The sequence below is a fragment of the Lathyrus oleraceus genome, chromosome 3 (assembly GCF_024323335.1).
Source record: "Lathyrus oleraceus cultivar Zhongwan6 chromosome 3, CAAS_Psat_ZW6_1.0, whole genome shotgun sequence".
Lineage (NCBI taxonomy): Eukaryota > Viridiplantae > Streptophyta > Magnoliopsida > Fabales > Fabaceae > Lathyrus > Lathyrus oleraceus.
In genome coordinates, this window is record NC_066581.1 from 340,413,777 (window position 1) to 340,430,642 (window position 16,866).

Below are 16,866 nucleotides of genomic sequence, written 5' to 3' on the forward strand. Positions count from 1 at the left end.
ATCAACCAACTTGCTAGCTTGCAATTCTCTTGACTTTTGGGACTCATGGGAGATCATATATGCATAAGATGATGAAATTTAAAGTATCCCTTGAAATATTTGATCAATTATTAAAGAAGTTTGATGAAGAAGTTACACAAGATACCTAGATGAACTAGGGTTTCCAAGGCAAACCAATTCCAAACTTTTGATGAATTTTTGACCAAAATAACATGTGATGATCATGAGGATACATATATGATGCCTAGAGCCATTGTAGATCATTTCTTGATTGAGCTCTTGGCAATGAGGGTCTTAAACCCTAAATATGAACTTGATAGATCATAGTTGATCATGTGCCCTACCTACAAAAGAGTTAGACAAAATGCAAAGACATATTTTTGGTATTTTGGTTAGTAAAGATGATAAAATACAAAGTATGATACAATAAAGTGGTGCTTGGTGATCTCTCCAAATGCAAACCCAATGAGTGAAGGGTATGGAGGATGCCAAGGTGTGATCCCAATGCTAATGCATATGATGGTATATCATGAGGGATCTTAGGGTCAAAATTGGGGTCTTACACTCACATTCAAATATTTCACCATTGGTGTGGGCATTGATCATGTATTGTGGTGATGAAGCCATTTTTGTAAAATGTAATGTATTATCTTGTATTGGTTGTGACAATAGAGTGTGTCTTGTGTTTTAGTTGTATCAACATGCACTTAAATAGAGATGAGGATAAAATTCCAAAAAGCAATGTATGCGCTCTAGGAAATGGCGCATCCTTTGAAGTTTTTCACTAAGGCGCCATTTGTAATGGCTTCTTCCTTTGCATGTAATTCTCTGCACATATTCTCTTACAAGATTATCTTCATGGATAAACCTATAAAGACAGCCTAGAAGGAATCTCTCTGAAGATTCTTTGCATGATTCCTTACATGATTCCCTGAATGATTCCTTACACGATTCCATCTGCCCTGAGAGGCGCTCTACCCAATGGCGCATGCTTCAAAATTACAACATATGCGCCATACACAATGGCACATCCCTTTAAAATGTCATGCAAAATAAATCACGTGATTGCACCATTCCCATCTATAAACCCTGATGTATTTCTCATCATTTCCATCAACCAATCTACCTTGTCTGCAACATACTCTCAACCTACCAACTTTGTCAGCAACATATACTCAAAAGTATTCAAAGAAATGTCTCTACTAACAATGAATGATGAACACCGAGGAACTATTGATAATATTGAGATGTTTGTAAGTTATTATTTATTAATACGGTAGCTTATTAACTTCCTTAATACTATAATTTATTACTTATTTCCTTATTTATCTTTTGTTAGGACCCAAAGAGATTTCAATGTCGTGTGCATGAATATGTACCACACGACCCATTGATAGAACCATATTTACGAGCAGACTGTTTTGGTAATCTACTTAATATAGTCTCATACTTTGTTGGATACAGATTTATTCTTGCTTTGGTAGAAAGATGGAGACCCGAGATCCACATATTCCACCTTTCATTCAGTGAATGTATCGTCACACTAGAGGACGTCTACATGTTATTGGGTCTACCTATCAATGGTAAGACCGTAAATGGTAGAGTTAACCAATATAACTCTATATGCGAAGAATTGTTGGGTGCCCCTTTGTGTGAAGACACAACAATGGGACAAACTTCGGGTCAACCTAAGGGCCAATGTATTAATTTAAAATGTCTTAAACAACATTATTCAAGTATAACATTAAACGAAGAATCAATTGAGTATGAAAAGATAATTAAAGCTCAGTGTTATATTATGATTTTATTTGGTAATTTTTTATTTCCTACTAGTAGTACGGTAAATATTATGTATTTGTTGTTGTTACGAAACATAAATAAAGTAGGCACATACAGTTGAAGTTCAGCTGTTTTATCTCATCTATATAGTTCGTTGTGTAAAAATGAAAAAAAATACTTGTACATTTTATTCTTGCGCCTATTTGCTACAAGCATGAGTGTCATACCCCAAAATTTGCCTATCGATATTACAAAGCTTTCCTCTGACTTGTTCTGCAAGACACTGACTCTAAAGGAACGAAAGCCCAGCTCACAACAGGCCCAATCCAAAGACGGCCCAAAATAGCTTGCTCGCTAGGCGAGCAATTCCTTCGCCTAGCGAACACTTCATCATGACACTCGCCCAGCGAAGCATCAGATCCAGAAAAAAGCCCAGAATGGCTTGCTCGCTAGGCGGGCAATTCCTTCGCCTAGCGAAGCTTGCGAGAATCTGAAGTTTTGGACCTCATTTTAAGCCCATTAGGTCACCACCACTACTACTATAAATACCAGCTCTTCAGCCACGAAAGAGACAGAGGAAAAGACACACAGACGGACGGACACCGAAACGGAGGGACCAAGACGAAGGACGGAAACCCTGGTGCAAAAACCCTGCTAACCTGAAGGCAGCCCATCCGCGCCGAAACTACCGCCGCCCAACTCAATCCGGCCTCCAAGCAATCAGTCCCTTTCAATATCGCAATTGCACACAGGTTTGCGTATCACCGCTGTTTTACGTTTCCAATTGATATTCTTTACATACATGATGCATTCCGATTAAAGTCTTGATATGTAATTCGATTTCGTATGTGAATCTAAGTATGAACATCCTGTATAATTGTATATGCTATGCCTATAATCCAATGCCATGAAAGTGCAGGTTTTCGGAAGTCATGCTGCTGTCAAACTCCAAACCCGTGGCCGCTCGCTAGCTCATCGCTAAGCGAGCCTGCAGCGAGCCTTCGCTAGGCGAAGCAGAGGCGAGCGGGACAGTGGCTGCTTTGTCTCTTTGCTGGTCTTATGTTTGTTTAATTACGATTTTTGCATCACTTGGCCTGAACTCATAACTGTTATGTCTATTTTATGGTGCAATTGTCAAATCATATTTTATCTTAATGCTCTAACCCGTGTGTTGAATGGTGTAAAAGCTTCCATATCCCCAATGAAGCGGCCGGCTAGGTACTCCACTTTACGTGTGGGAGACCTTCGTGGAGATGGATTCTAAATTACTTCACTTTAATGTGAAGATTCATATTGATTGCCTAATTAATTTTAATGTATTAATTTTTAATGTATTGATTTTAATGTGTTGATTTTAATGTGGAGATTCATCATAATTACCTAATGAACATTAAAATATGGACTTTAAATAAATGGTATCGGACCTCTCTTTATTACCCCACGATTACGGTATTACGGTCATGTCCCGCGAATATGGGGATATCCTTAGCAAAGACCCTTCGGTTAAATCATCATAAGATAAATCATGGTCCCTCGGATGTTGCCTTCGAAAAATACGATTTTGTCCCTCGATGACCCTTCGGTGTAGCCTACGGTTAAATGATTGTAGTCCCTTCGAATGCTAAGGTATCCTCACAACTGTTGCCTTCAATGACCAGCCGATGACCCTACGATGACCCTTCTACATCCCAAGGATAAAACTACTTACTTCTCAATAGTAAGGACAGTTTTACCCTCACAAGGATAGAAAATGACGGTAAAGACCTCGGACAGGTATAACCCTTAATTGCTCATTCATAACCTAAAATATTTCTCCCACCTTACACATTTCAAACATCCTTTTTGGAAAATCACCATTTAGCATACATCCGTACTAGGATCATTGCTGAGTTATATTTTTCTAAATAACTTTCAAATCTAAATGAGATAACCACTTTGTATACATTCATGCAAGAATCATTACAAAGTTAAATTCTCCTTTTCAAAACATTTCCTACACATTTCTCAACCACCTTTTTCAAACTAGAAAAAAAAAACATAAATGATTGAGCAATTAAGAGCCCATGGATAACCATGGATACAAAGGGTGCTAACACCTTCCCTTTGTATAACGTACCTCCCGAACCTAAGAATCTGAATTAAGGTCTTTCCTGTTCTTTTCCACCTTTCCTTATGGGATAAAAGAAAAGTCGGTGGCGACTCTTGCTAACCGCGACATTGCGATTAAAAAACAAAAAGTCCAGTTCACCGTATGACAGAACTGGCGACTCTGCTGGGGAATACAAAGAGAGGTCCATCTTAAAAAAAAAATCATCTATGTTTTCCTAATTGTTCCTTCTTTTAAGGGAATTGTTGAGTGAAAGATCCTACACCCGGATCTAGTGTACCTTAGGTAAGTAGCAATGGATCATCGCGACTATCCGGCGTATACTGGAATGGTTAAAATGATGGCTACGGTTAATGTGACACTTTGGATGTCCTGATGTTCCTCATGTTTACTTGAGGAAAAATTTGGCATTCCCGTGGTGTCATCAAAGCCTTAACCAGACCTTTAGAACCCTAATTGACTCATCCTAGCCATTAGAAAGTAGTGAGATAACTGGCTTCGGTTCCGACTGAGGTTGGTTGATACTCGATACTACACTCTTTGAGATTGGACTTTAGGGAAGCTTCGGTCAACCACTTGGCGTTGCACTGAAGTGGACTTAAAGAAAGGTCGATGATCTGAGATCCTTCTAGAACCCGGTTACTATTCTAGGACAGGTGGAACCAACCAAACTTCAGTAGGGAGGGTACTTACCTATGGAACTCATGCAAGCCTTAAAACCTAGGAATGATGGTTGTGTGACTTGCTTGTGCTTGTTATTTATTTAACCTCATAACATCATAACATCATAACATCATAACATCACGGTACTAACCATTTCGAGGACTTAGGAATTTAGCTTTGCTCTATTGAACAGGTTATGGCTTCCAGGAAGACTATCCGGATCAACCTTGTAACGATCTCTCCTCAACTCAAGGATTTAGTGTCAGAACTTCTCGATCATGCTCAGTTCAACAAGAGACATGGTTCTCTTCTCACTCTAGTTACCACTGGTTTCAAAGAGGATATGATGAGAGTCCTATTCCAGTTCTTCGATCCTAAACATCATTGCTTCACTTTCCCAGATTATCAGTTGGTACCCACATTAGAAGAGTTTTCCAAGTTGCTTGGGATACCTATCCTTGATCAAATACCTTTCAGTGGTCTGGAAAAGATGCCAAAGTCTGAAGAAGTTGTCGCAGCTTTACACATGACAAAGTCCGACATTGAAACTAATTGGGTAACAAGGAGTGGAGTGAAGGGCTTACTTGCCAAATTTCTGATAGGTAAGGCCCGAGAATTCCTAAAAGTTATGAATGTCCATGCTTTCGAAGATGTCCTAGCATTACTGATCTATGGTTTGGTGTTATTCCCTAATCCAGACCAGTTCATAGACGTGAATGCTATTAAGATATTTCTCACTCATAACCCTGTGCCAACCTTGCTCGGAGATATTTTGCATTCCCTTCACACTCGTACTATGAAGGGACAAGGGACTCTCATGTGCTGCGTACCTTTGTTGTCTAGGTGGTTTATTTCGCACCTTCCTCAATCAATCTTGAAGAATGATCAAAATCTGAAATGGTCTCGAAGGATAATGGCACTCTCCCATTCAGACATCCGGTGGTGTTCTAACCTCAGAGAAGATGTTATCATCATCGACCGTTGTGGAGAATTCCCTAATGTACCCCTCATGGGGATAAGAGGAGGTATTACTTATAATCCTGCCTTAGCCCTACGTCAGTTTGGGTATGCTCGAAGAGATGGTCCACATGAAATGATTATTCAAGGTACAGTGTTTGACCATGACAATGACTCTCAAGGTCTCCGTCAAAGGTTTGTACGGGCTTGGGGCATGGTGAAAAGAAGCACTTTAGGACAGAAAATTTTTATTCCTATGGAGCCTTATCTCAGATGGGTACGCGCCAGAGCTCGTGAACTTGGCATGCCATATCCTGCAGTCGGACCATTGATTGTTGAATCCGAGGTCGAAGGAGGTACTTCCCAGATCATTTCTTACCCAGATATGCCTACCGATGTTGAGGAATTGAAAAGATCCTGGATCTAGTTGAGAGAGGAGAGGGATACTTTCGAAGCTCAGTTCAATGCAGAAAGGAAGAAAGTGCTAGAACTTACCAGTCAGCTTAATGAGGAACGAAGACTCAATGCGTATCTTTGCCCAAAAAGAAGTCGCCCCTGGGAGACTTGAGCTTTCATTGTATTTTTATTATTATTCCTTTTGTAATGAACATTGATCAAAGAAATCAGCAATAAACATGTCTCTCTTGTTGGTGATTTACGCAAAGTTAAATTCCAAAAGTCCTTGAAAACATTTCATACATTGCATCGCATAACATAACATTGCATAACAGGTATTCTAAAGGACCATATTCTCACGGTCTGCCTCTTACACAGAAAATGGATCTCGAACAAACTGTCAAAGATCTCCAGACTCAGAATGCTCAATTCAAGGAGATGATGCTAAGCTTATCCAAGGGGCAGGAGGAACTGAAGGCTCTTTTGGTCGAGAAGAAGAAAGACAAGAAAGTTGTGAGCTTCATTAACCCGGGAAGAAGGCGTAAAGGACAGGCTACGGGAATCAAATTTGGAATCCCGAATGGCCCAGAAGAGGGGGCGGAGAATGATTCAGAGGAAGAGAATGCTGATTTCTCCAACCCTGAGGATGACGATGAAGAGTATGAAAATGAGCAGTACTCTCCAAGAGATGACAAATACAAGTTGTTGGAAGAACGTATGCTAGCTATGGAGGGTCAGAAGGCACCTGGTCTGGATTTCGAAAGTTTGGGTCTGGTCTCCGACGTGACCATTCCTCGCAAATTCAAAATCCCCACTTTCACTAAATACGATGGTGCGTCCTGTCCTCAGATGCTTCTAAGGGCTTATGTGAGAAAGATTCAGCCGCATACCACTGATAGGAAGCTGTGGATCCACTTCTTCCAAGAAAGTCTGTCTGGCACTCAGTTGGAATGGTATTATCAGCTCGAAAGTTCTGACATCCGCACCTGGACTGATTTAGCAACAGCTTTTTATAAACAATACCAGTACAATTCTGAGCTAGCGCCTACTCGGCTACAGCTGCAGAATATGGCTATGGGATCTAAAGAAAGCTTCAAAGAGTATGCCCAGAAATGGAGAGATTTGGCCAGCAGGGTCAAACCCCCTATGACTGACCGAGAATTAGTAGACCTGTTCATGGGTACCCTGACTGGCCCATTCTACAGCCATCTACTGGGGAGTTCTTCATCTGGTTTCACTGAACTTATACTGACAGGTGAACGGGTGGAGAGCGGCATTCGAAGTGGAAAGTTACAGGCAACTACCTCTACAAGCAGTAAAAAGTCCTACCATGGGAAGAATGAATCGAATGTTGTGTATGGTCAAAGGAATCATAATAAGAAAAATGGTGACCACGCCGTTGGAGCAGTGACGATCGCAGCCCCGCCAGCTCAAAACTTCCAGCAAAGACAAGACAGACCAAGAAGGCAGTTTACCAAGCTCAATATGACTTTAGCACAAGCACTGCAAAGTATGCTAAAGGTAAACTTAATCACTCTCAGAGGTCCTCCTGCAAATGTCAACACTGCCTCGCCTCGTTATAATCCCAATGCCAGGTGTGCATATCACTCCGATAGCCCCGGGCATGATACAAACGATTGTTGGCTGTTGAAGAATAAAATTCAGGACATGATCGACGCTGGGGAAATTGAATTCGAGCCTCCGGAGACTCCTAATGTCATCACTGCTCCTATGCCTAATCATGACAAGGCTGTTAATGCTCTCGATGACGATTTTCTCATCACTACTGTAGCGGACTTAACATCTCCTCTCCCGATCATAAAGAGGAATTTATTGCAAGCTGGTTTATTTCCAGGTTGTACTGAAGATTGCAATCTCTGCATGCTCTGGCCCGAGGACTGTTTGAAATTGAAGAATGGTATTCAACGGCTGATGGACGATCGTACAATTCTCTTTGAAAGGGTTTCTAAGACGGAAAACCCTATTGAAGAAGTATCTGTGATCGCAAGGACCAAAGTTCCAGTGAAGATTACTACTCCCAGAGTACCTGTGAAGATTATTGCTGAGCCCAAGGTAGCCCCCCTGATCATTACTGCACCTGGCCCAGTACCGTATTCTTCAAGCAAAGCCATTCCGTGGAATTATGGAGGTGATGTTTATATCCATGGCGTAAAGCAAGTTGGTAATTCTGCTAATCCTAATGACATTGTTGGGACTAGTAAAGTCACTCGAAGCGGAAGGATCTTCTCTCCAGAGATCTCACCTCCAGCTCCCAAAAACCGAGGAAAGGAACCAGTCAACCCTTCTCAGTCAGAGATACCGATCGAAGCTACTACTGAAGACGTTGCCAAACGGGAAATGGAAGAAGTGCTGAAAATCATCCGCAAGAGTGATTTCGATGTGGTAGAACAGTTAGGGCATACTCCTTCCAAGATCTCGATGTTGTCCTTGTTGTTATCTTCTGAATCTCATGCCAATGCCTTGATAAAATTCTTGAAGACTGCTCATGTACCTCAGGAGACCTCCGTCGATCAGTTTGAAAACTATGTTGCTAACCTGACTGTTGACGATGGCCTAGGTTTTTCCAATGCTGACCTGACACCAGCAGGGAAGAATCACAATAAAGCCCTGCATATTTCTATTGAGTGTAAGGGAATCACCCTGTCTCATGTGTTGATCGATAATGGCTCTTCTTTGAATATGCTACCGAAAGCCGTGCTCGATAAACTTGACTGTAAAGGCATTGAATTGAAGCCTAGTGACATTGTGGTGCGTGCTTACGATGGTGCAAAGAGTGTTGTCCATGGTGAAGTTGTTCTCCCTATCAAGATAGGACCTCAAGTCTTCAATACTACCTTTCATGTAATGAACATCCGCCCCGCCTATTCCTGCTTGCTGGGACGCCCTTGGATTCATGGGGCAGGCGTTGTAGCTTCGTCTCTCCATCAAAAGCTGAGATATCCAATAGAGGGTAAGATTGTCACTGTGTGTGGGGAAGAGGAGTATATCGTCAGTAGTGTGCATACCTTCCGATATGTTGAGATGGATGGTGAATTCTTCGAGACTCCGTCTCAGTCATTTGAAGTGGTTCCTCCGCCCAATCCTGTCCTTAAGCCAACTCCCCTTGTGCCCGAGGTTATTCGAGCTCCTCCTGCCATGATTTCCCTGAAGGATGCTCAAGTTGTGGTTGAAGATGGTGGTTGTACTGGCTGGGGTCAACTGATCAACATACCCTACAAGTCTGATAAATCTGGTCTGGGATTTAGCTCTGAAAAGATGGTCAAAGATCAAATCAATGCTGTAGAAGATGCTGACAGTGATTGCGACCTGGATAGCTGGATTTTCCCAACAATTGGTGACGGACTCAATAATTGGAAGGCTGAAGACACTATCCCGATCTCCTTTAGTCAGGAGTAATTGTTATTGTCCATTTAGTATTGCAAATTTTTAATTTTTCAATTGAACTTCTTAAAGCATTGTGTCTATGCCCGGGGCACAATAGCTAATTTGTTAAGGGCTTTGTCATTTCATAAGCATATTCATATTCAATAAATCAATGGACTTTGTTGCATTCAAATGTTGCGCTCTTTATCTTTCCTGTCGTCTTTCAAACAAGCTATGCTTTCTTACACACACTCACGTAATGAATTGCAGATCCGTATCCATCCTGGATCCTATGGATAATAGTTCCGCTACTGTTCATTATGACTTTGAAAATCCGATCTACCAAGCCGAAGATGGAGGTGAGGAAGATTGTGAAGTACCTGGAGAGCTTGCCAGACTGTTACTGCAAGAGGAAAGGACTATACAGCCGCATGAAGAGTCACTCGAAGTCGTAAATCTAGGTACTGAAGTGGACAGAAAAGAAGTCAGAATAGGAGCAGGATTGGAAAACAGTGTCAAAGAAAGATTGATTCGGATGTTACATGACTATGTAGAGATTTTCGCTTGGTCTTATGAAGACATGCCAGGATTGGATACTGACATAGTAGTGCATCGTCTGCCCATGAAGGAAGACTGTCGTCCCGTCAAGCAAAAGGTTCGCCGCATGCGTCCTGAAATGTCTGAGAAAATCAAAGCCGAGGTTATGAAACAATTCAATGCCGGTTTTCTAGCCGTTACTTCTTATCCTCAATGGGTTGCTAATGTGGTGCCAGTGCCAAAGAAGGACGGTAAGGTGCGAATGTGCGTAGATTACCGAGACCTGAATAAAGCAAGTCCCAAAGATGACTTTCCACTCCCGCACATCGATGTTCTGGTAGATAACACCGCTCAACACAAAATATTTTCCTTCATGGATGGATTCTCGGGTTATAATCAGATTAAGATGGCACCTGAGGACATGGAGAAAACTACGTTTGTGACACAATGGGGCACTTTCTGTTACAAAGTAATGCCCTTCGGTTTGAAGAACGCCGGGGCAACGTACCAGCGTGCTATGGTGGTTTTGTTCCATGATATGATTCATCATGAAATAGAAGTATACGTGGATGACATGATAGCCAGATCTCATACTGAAAAAGAACATCTCGATCATTTATACAAACTGTTCGAGAGGTTGAAGAAGTACAAGTTGAGATTGAATCCGAACAAATGCACCTTTGGGGTAAGATCCGGTAAACTCTTGGGCTTTATTGTCAGTGGTAAAGGAATTGAGGTTGACCCGGCTAAAGTGAGAGCTATTCAAGAAATGCCAGTTCCCCGTACAGATAAAGAAGTCAGAGGTTTCTTGGGACGCTTGAACTACATTGCCCGATTTATCTCCCATTTGACCGATACCTGCAGATCCATCTTCAAATTACTGAGGAAGAATCAAGAGATGATATGGATTGACGAATGTCAAGAAGCTTTTGACAAAATCAAGAAGTATCTCCAGGAACCTCCAGTTCTGATACCACCAGTTGAAGGAAGACCTCTAATCATGTACTTGACCGTGTTAGAAAGTTCAATGGGGTGCGTGTTGGGGCAACATGACGAGTCTGGTCGAAAAGAGCATGCCATATACTACCTGAGCAAAAAGTTCACCGACTGTGAAACAAGATACTCACTGCTCGAGAGAACTTGTTGTGCTTTGGCCTGGGCTGCTCGCCGACTAAGACAGTATATGTTGAATCATACCACCTTGTTGATTTCTAGGATGGATCCCATCAAATACATGTTCGAGAAGCCTGCCCTCTCCGGAAGAATAGCGAGATGGCAGATGATCTTAATGGAGTACGACATCCAGTATACTACCCAGAAAGCAATCAAAGGAAGCGTGCTCGCTGATCATTTGGCTCATCAAGCGGTGGACGATTATCAATCTATGAATTTTGAGTTCCCAGATGAGGATGTCATGCTTGTTACTGATTACGAAAAACCTAAACTGGATGAAGGATCCGAACTGGGATCCCGATGGACTATGTTTTTTGATGGATCTTCCAATGCATTGGGCCATGGTGTTGGTGTTGTAATCATTTCTCCCGGAGGTTACCATACACCTTTCACTGCTAGGCTATGTTTTCATTGTACCAATAATATGGCTGAGTATGAAGCATGTATTTTGGGACTCAAGGCTGCCATAGATTGGCGAATCAAGTTTTTGAGTGTGTACGGAGATTCGGCCTTGGTAATCAGTCAAATCAAAGGAGAATGGGATACTAAACATCCAAATCTCATCCCTTATCGAGAGCGGGTGATGACATTAATCCCATACTTTGAAGAGATTACATTCGAACATATCCCACGAGAAGAGAATCAGTTGGCAGACGCATTAGCTACCATGTCATCTATGTTCAGAGTCAGATGGGATAATGAAGCTCCCAGGATTACCATTGAACGGTTAGATGAACCAGCACACTGTTATGAACTTCACACTGAGAGGATACAGGGGAAACCTTGGTTCCACGACGTAAAAAGATATTTAGAAGCTCAGGAATACCCTGAAGGGGCATCCATCAATGACAGAAAATCCTTGAGGAAGTTCTCCGCTAAATTCTTTCTGAGTAATGGAGTATTATACAAGCGTAATCATGATTCGACTCTGCTTCGCTGTGTGGATAGAAAGGAAGCAGAAAGGATTATGGAAGACATGCATGACGGTATTTTTGGGACCCATTCTAATGGACACACAATGGCCAAGAAGATTCTGAGATCAGGGTATTATTGGTCTACCATGGAAGCTGATTGCCACCATCACTCCAGAACCTGCCACAAGTGTCAGATCTATGCGGACAAAGTATATCTGCCTCCTGCTCCATTGAACGTGTTGACGGCTCCTTGGCCTTTTGCAATGTGGGGCATTGATATGATTGGAGAGATCAAACCCACGGCTTCTAATGGACATCGCTTCATTCTCGTCGCCATTGATTACTTTACGAAGTGGGTAGAGGCAGCCTCATTCGCTTCTGTCACCAAGAGTGTGGTGGCACGGTTCATCAAGAATAGCCTTATTTGTCGATACGGCATCCCTGAAAGAATTATCACTGACAATGGTACTAATTTGAACAACAAGATGATTACTGAACTCTGCACGCAGTTCAAAATTAAACACCATAACTCTTCTCCGTACCGGCCAAAGATGAATGGCGCCGTGGAGGCTGCTAATAAGAACATCAAGAAGATCATACAAAAGATGACAGTAACGTACAAAGACTAGCATGAGATGTTACCATTTGCTCTCCATGGTTATCGCACTTCAGTACGCACTTCGACAGGGGCAACTCCTTTCTCTTTAGTCTACGGAACGGAAGCCGTTTTACCAGTGGAAGTTCAGATTCCCTCTCTAAGGATCATGAAGGAGGCGGGTTTAGGCGAGGATGAATGGATTCAGACTCGGCTCGATCAGATAAATTTGATTGATGAGAAGCGACTTGCGGCTGTTTGTCACGGGCAGATATATCAGAAGCGCATGACCCAGGCATTTAACAAAAGAGTCAAGAGACAGGTGTATCAAATTGGCGACTTGGTGATCAAGCGTATCATTCTACCACAAGGGGATCTCAGAGGCAAGTGGACTCCCACATACGAAGGGCCATTTGTGGTTAAGAAGGTATTCTCCGGTGGAGCCATGATACTTGCTACAATGGATGGCGAAGACTTCCCGCATCCGGTGAACGCGGACATAGTTAAAAAATACTACGGATAAAAGAGACCCGCTAGGTCGATGTACCTAGGCAAAAGTAAGGGCATCCCGGCGAACCAAAAGGGTTCGGGCAAAAATTAGGGATAAACATATAAAAATGTACACCCGGCAAGTCGAAAACCTGAAAAGGCGGCTTGGGCAAAAATGGGTATCCTGGTGGACTGAAAACCTGAAAAGGCGGTCCAGGCAAAAATTAGGGATTAAAGCGTATGACTATGTCCCGTTCTCTGTCAGCTTCAACCAAGTTCAAGGGACTGAACAAGCCAATCACCTCCATCCGACAGCAGGAGATGAGATGCCTGAAGACATGATGACAGTAGTGGAATTAAAATCAATAGGACTTTTTCTGCATAGCTTTCTGTTTGTTTTCTTGACAATTTCCTCTTACTAGGATTTCTGTCTCCCTGTATACGAATTGCCTGTTCATAGGCCCTCTTTCAAAAAATCAATGCAATTTTTATTTCATTTTTACTTTTCTGTTTTGTTTGCATAAACGTCCATTGATTTAATTTGAATTAATATATGCATTTGAATATGATCAATGGTTATCAAAAATACATGCCTAAAATGGAAATTGCAACTACTACGAGACTTCAGGACCCAGGAGAAGGTCTAACCACGCTTTCCAATGAGTCCGTTGCTAATTCGATTCCCCGGCGACGCCAGTTATTCCCCAAGAGAAATCGGCGAAACTGGACGAAGTGGTCATCTTTTCTATCCCCAGCCAGGCTCTGTCAAATGTTGCTACCATCAGACAGAATTCAAATCCCCCAGCTAAGGAAGGGTCATCAATACAAATGTCTCCAACCAGAAGAGGAGATTTCTTTCCCCATTAGAGTTCCCTGGAAGAATGTTCAGACGCATAGTGCATTCATTACATCATTTCATATTACATACCTGCATACAATGCTCACATTTACTTCATGCTGCATCATATACTTTACATCATTTCACAGCATACTCATGCATACATCGTTCGCAGTTATTTTCGAAAGCATAAAACATCTCATGCATCATGACATTGCATGAAACTAACTTTACTTTTCAGGCTAATTATCCTCCTGATCACATTCAAGTTTCGAATACAGCTCTCAGATATAATCCATCTGACGAACGTTCTGACATCCTCCCAATGGTGGCATCTCTAAGCCCACCCCAGATATTCACTCCAAATACAACAAATATTATCAGATACAGCCTAACGTACGGTTCATTCTGATTCAGCCCAACATATGACTCTTTCAGCTCAGATACGGTCTAACGTACGATCCACTCTGACTTTCAACAACTCCAATACGGTCTAACGTACGACCCATTTGGATACTCAAATCCTCAGATGCTGCCTAGCGTACGGTATATTCCGGGGTGTAGTCTAGCGTACGACTACTTTCTTCTTCAGATACAGCCTAACGTACGGCTCATTCTGCAACTCCAATACGGTCTAACGTACGACCCATTTGGACCTTCAGCTCAGATACGGTCTAACGTACGATCCATTCTGACTATCAACAGCTCCAATACGGTCTAACGTACGACCCATTTGGATACTCAAATCCTCAGAGGCTGCCTAGCGTACGGTATATTCCGGGGTGTAGTCTAGCGTACGACTACTTTCTTCTTCAGATACAGCCTAACGTACGGCTCATTCTGCAACTCCAATACGGTCTAACGTACGACCCATTTGGACCTTCAGCTCAGATACGATCTAGCATACGATCCACTCTGATCTTCAACAACTCAAGTACGGTCTAATGTACGACCAAGTTAGACCTTCATCTCCTCAGATGCTACCTTAGGACAGGTACATTTCTGAATGGTAGTCTAGTATACGACTACTCCCTTTTCAGCAGATTCAGCCTAATGGACGGCTCATTCTGCTCAGATATGGTTTAATGTACGACCAAGTTAGACCTTTATCTCCTCAGATGCTACCTAAGGACAGGTACATTTCTGAATGGTAGTCTAGTATACGAATACTCCCTTTTAAGCAGATTCAGCCTAACGGACGGCTCATTCTGCTCAGATATGGTTTAATGTACGACCAAGTTAGACCTTTATCTCCTCAGATGCTACCTTAGGACAGGTACATTTCTGAATGGTAGTCTAGTATACGAATACTCCCTTTTAAGCAGATTCAGCCTAACGGACGGCTCATTCTGCTCAGATATGGTTTAATGTACGACCAAGTTAGACCTTTATCTCCTCAGATGCTACCTTAGGACAGATACATTTCTGAATGGTAGTCTAGTATACGAATACTCCCTTTTAAGCAGATTCAGCCTAACGGACGGCTCATTCTGCTCAGATATGGTTTAATGTACGACCAAGTTAGACCTTTATCTCCTCAGATGCTACCTTAGGACAGGTACATTTCTGAATGGTAGTCTAGTATACGAATACTCCCTTTTAAGCAGATTCAGCCTAACGGACGGCTCATTCTGTTACTCAGATGCTACCTTAGGACAGGTACATTTCTGAATTGTAGTCTAGCGTACGACTACCTCCCTTTTCAGCAGTTTCAGCCTAATGGACGGCTCATTCTGCTCAGATACGGTTTAATGTACGACCAAGTTAGACCTTCATCTCCTCAGATGCTACCTAGTGACAGGTACATTTCTGAATTGTAGTCTAGCGTACGACTACCCCCTTTCATCATCAGACACAGCCTAACGGACGGCTCATCCTGCAACTCCAATACGGTCTAACGTACGACCCATTTGGACCTTCAACTCAGACACGGTCTAATGTACGATCCATTCTGACCCCTTATCCCCAGCAGTATATAGCACACGCTGACTCCCCAGAGAAGTCAACAGCATAATGGATGACTCACTATACGGTCTAGCGTATGACCCGGTATGACACCCATGTCTCCAGGTATCGTCTAACGTACGACGCAATCTGGAGCCCTCATCGTCAAACTACCTGGATGGCATCTTTAAGCCCATCTCCATCAAGACTAAGGGACAGGCGCAAATTTTTGGGGCATTCTAGTGTTCAATAATCTTTCACCTCCAGACCACGAACGGCACATACCATTCTACTCTCTCGGTTCAAGAATATTGAATAGGGGCAGCTGTCATACCCCAAAATTTGCCTATCGATATTACAAAGCTTTCCTCTGACTTGTTCTGCAAGACACTGACTCTAAAGGAACGAAAGCCCAACTCACAACAGGCCCAATCCAAAGACGGCCCAAAATAGCTTGCTCGCTAGGCGAGCAATTCCTTCGCCTAGCGAACACTTCATCATGACACTCGCCCAGCGAAGCATCAGATCCAGAAAAAAGCCCAGAATGGCTTGCTCGCTAGGCGGGCAATTCCTTCGCCTAGCGAAGCTTGCGAGAATCTGAAGTTTTGGACCTCATTTTAAGCCCATTAGGTCACCACCACTACTACTATAAATACCAGCTCTTCAGCCACGAAAGAGACAGAGGAAAAGACACACAGACGGACGGACACCGAAACGGAGGGACCAAGACGAAGGACGGAAACCCTGGTGCAAAAACCCTGCTAACCTGAAGGCAGCCCATCCGCGCCGAAACTACCGCCGCCCAACTCAATCCGGCCTCCAAGCAATCAGTCCCTTTCAATATCGCAATTGCACACAGGTTTGCGTATCACCGCTGTTTTACGTTTCCAATTGATATTCTTTACATACATGATGCATTCCGATTAAAGTCTTGATATGTAATTCGATTTCGTATGTGAATCTAAGTATGAACATCCTGTATAATTGTATATGCTATGCCTATAATCCAATGCCATGAAAGTGCAGGTTTTCGGAAGTCATGCTGCTGTCAAACTCCAAACCCGTGGCCGCTCGCTAGCTCATCGCTAAG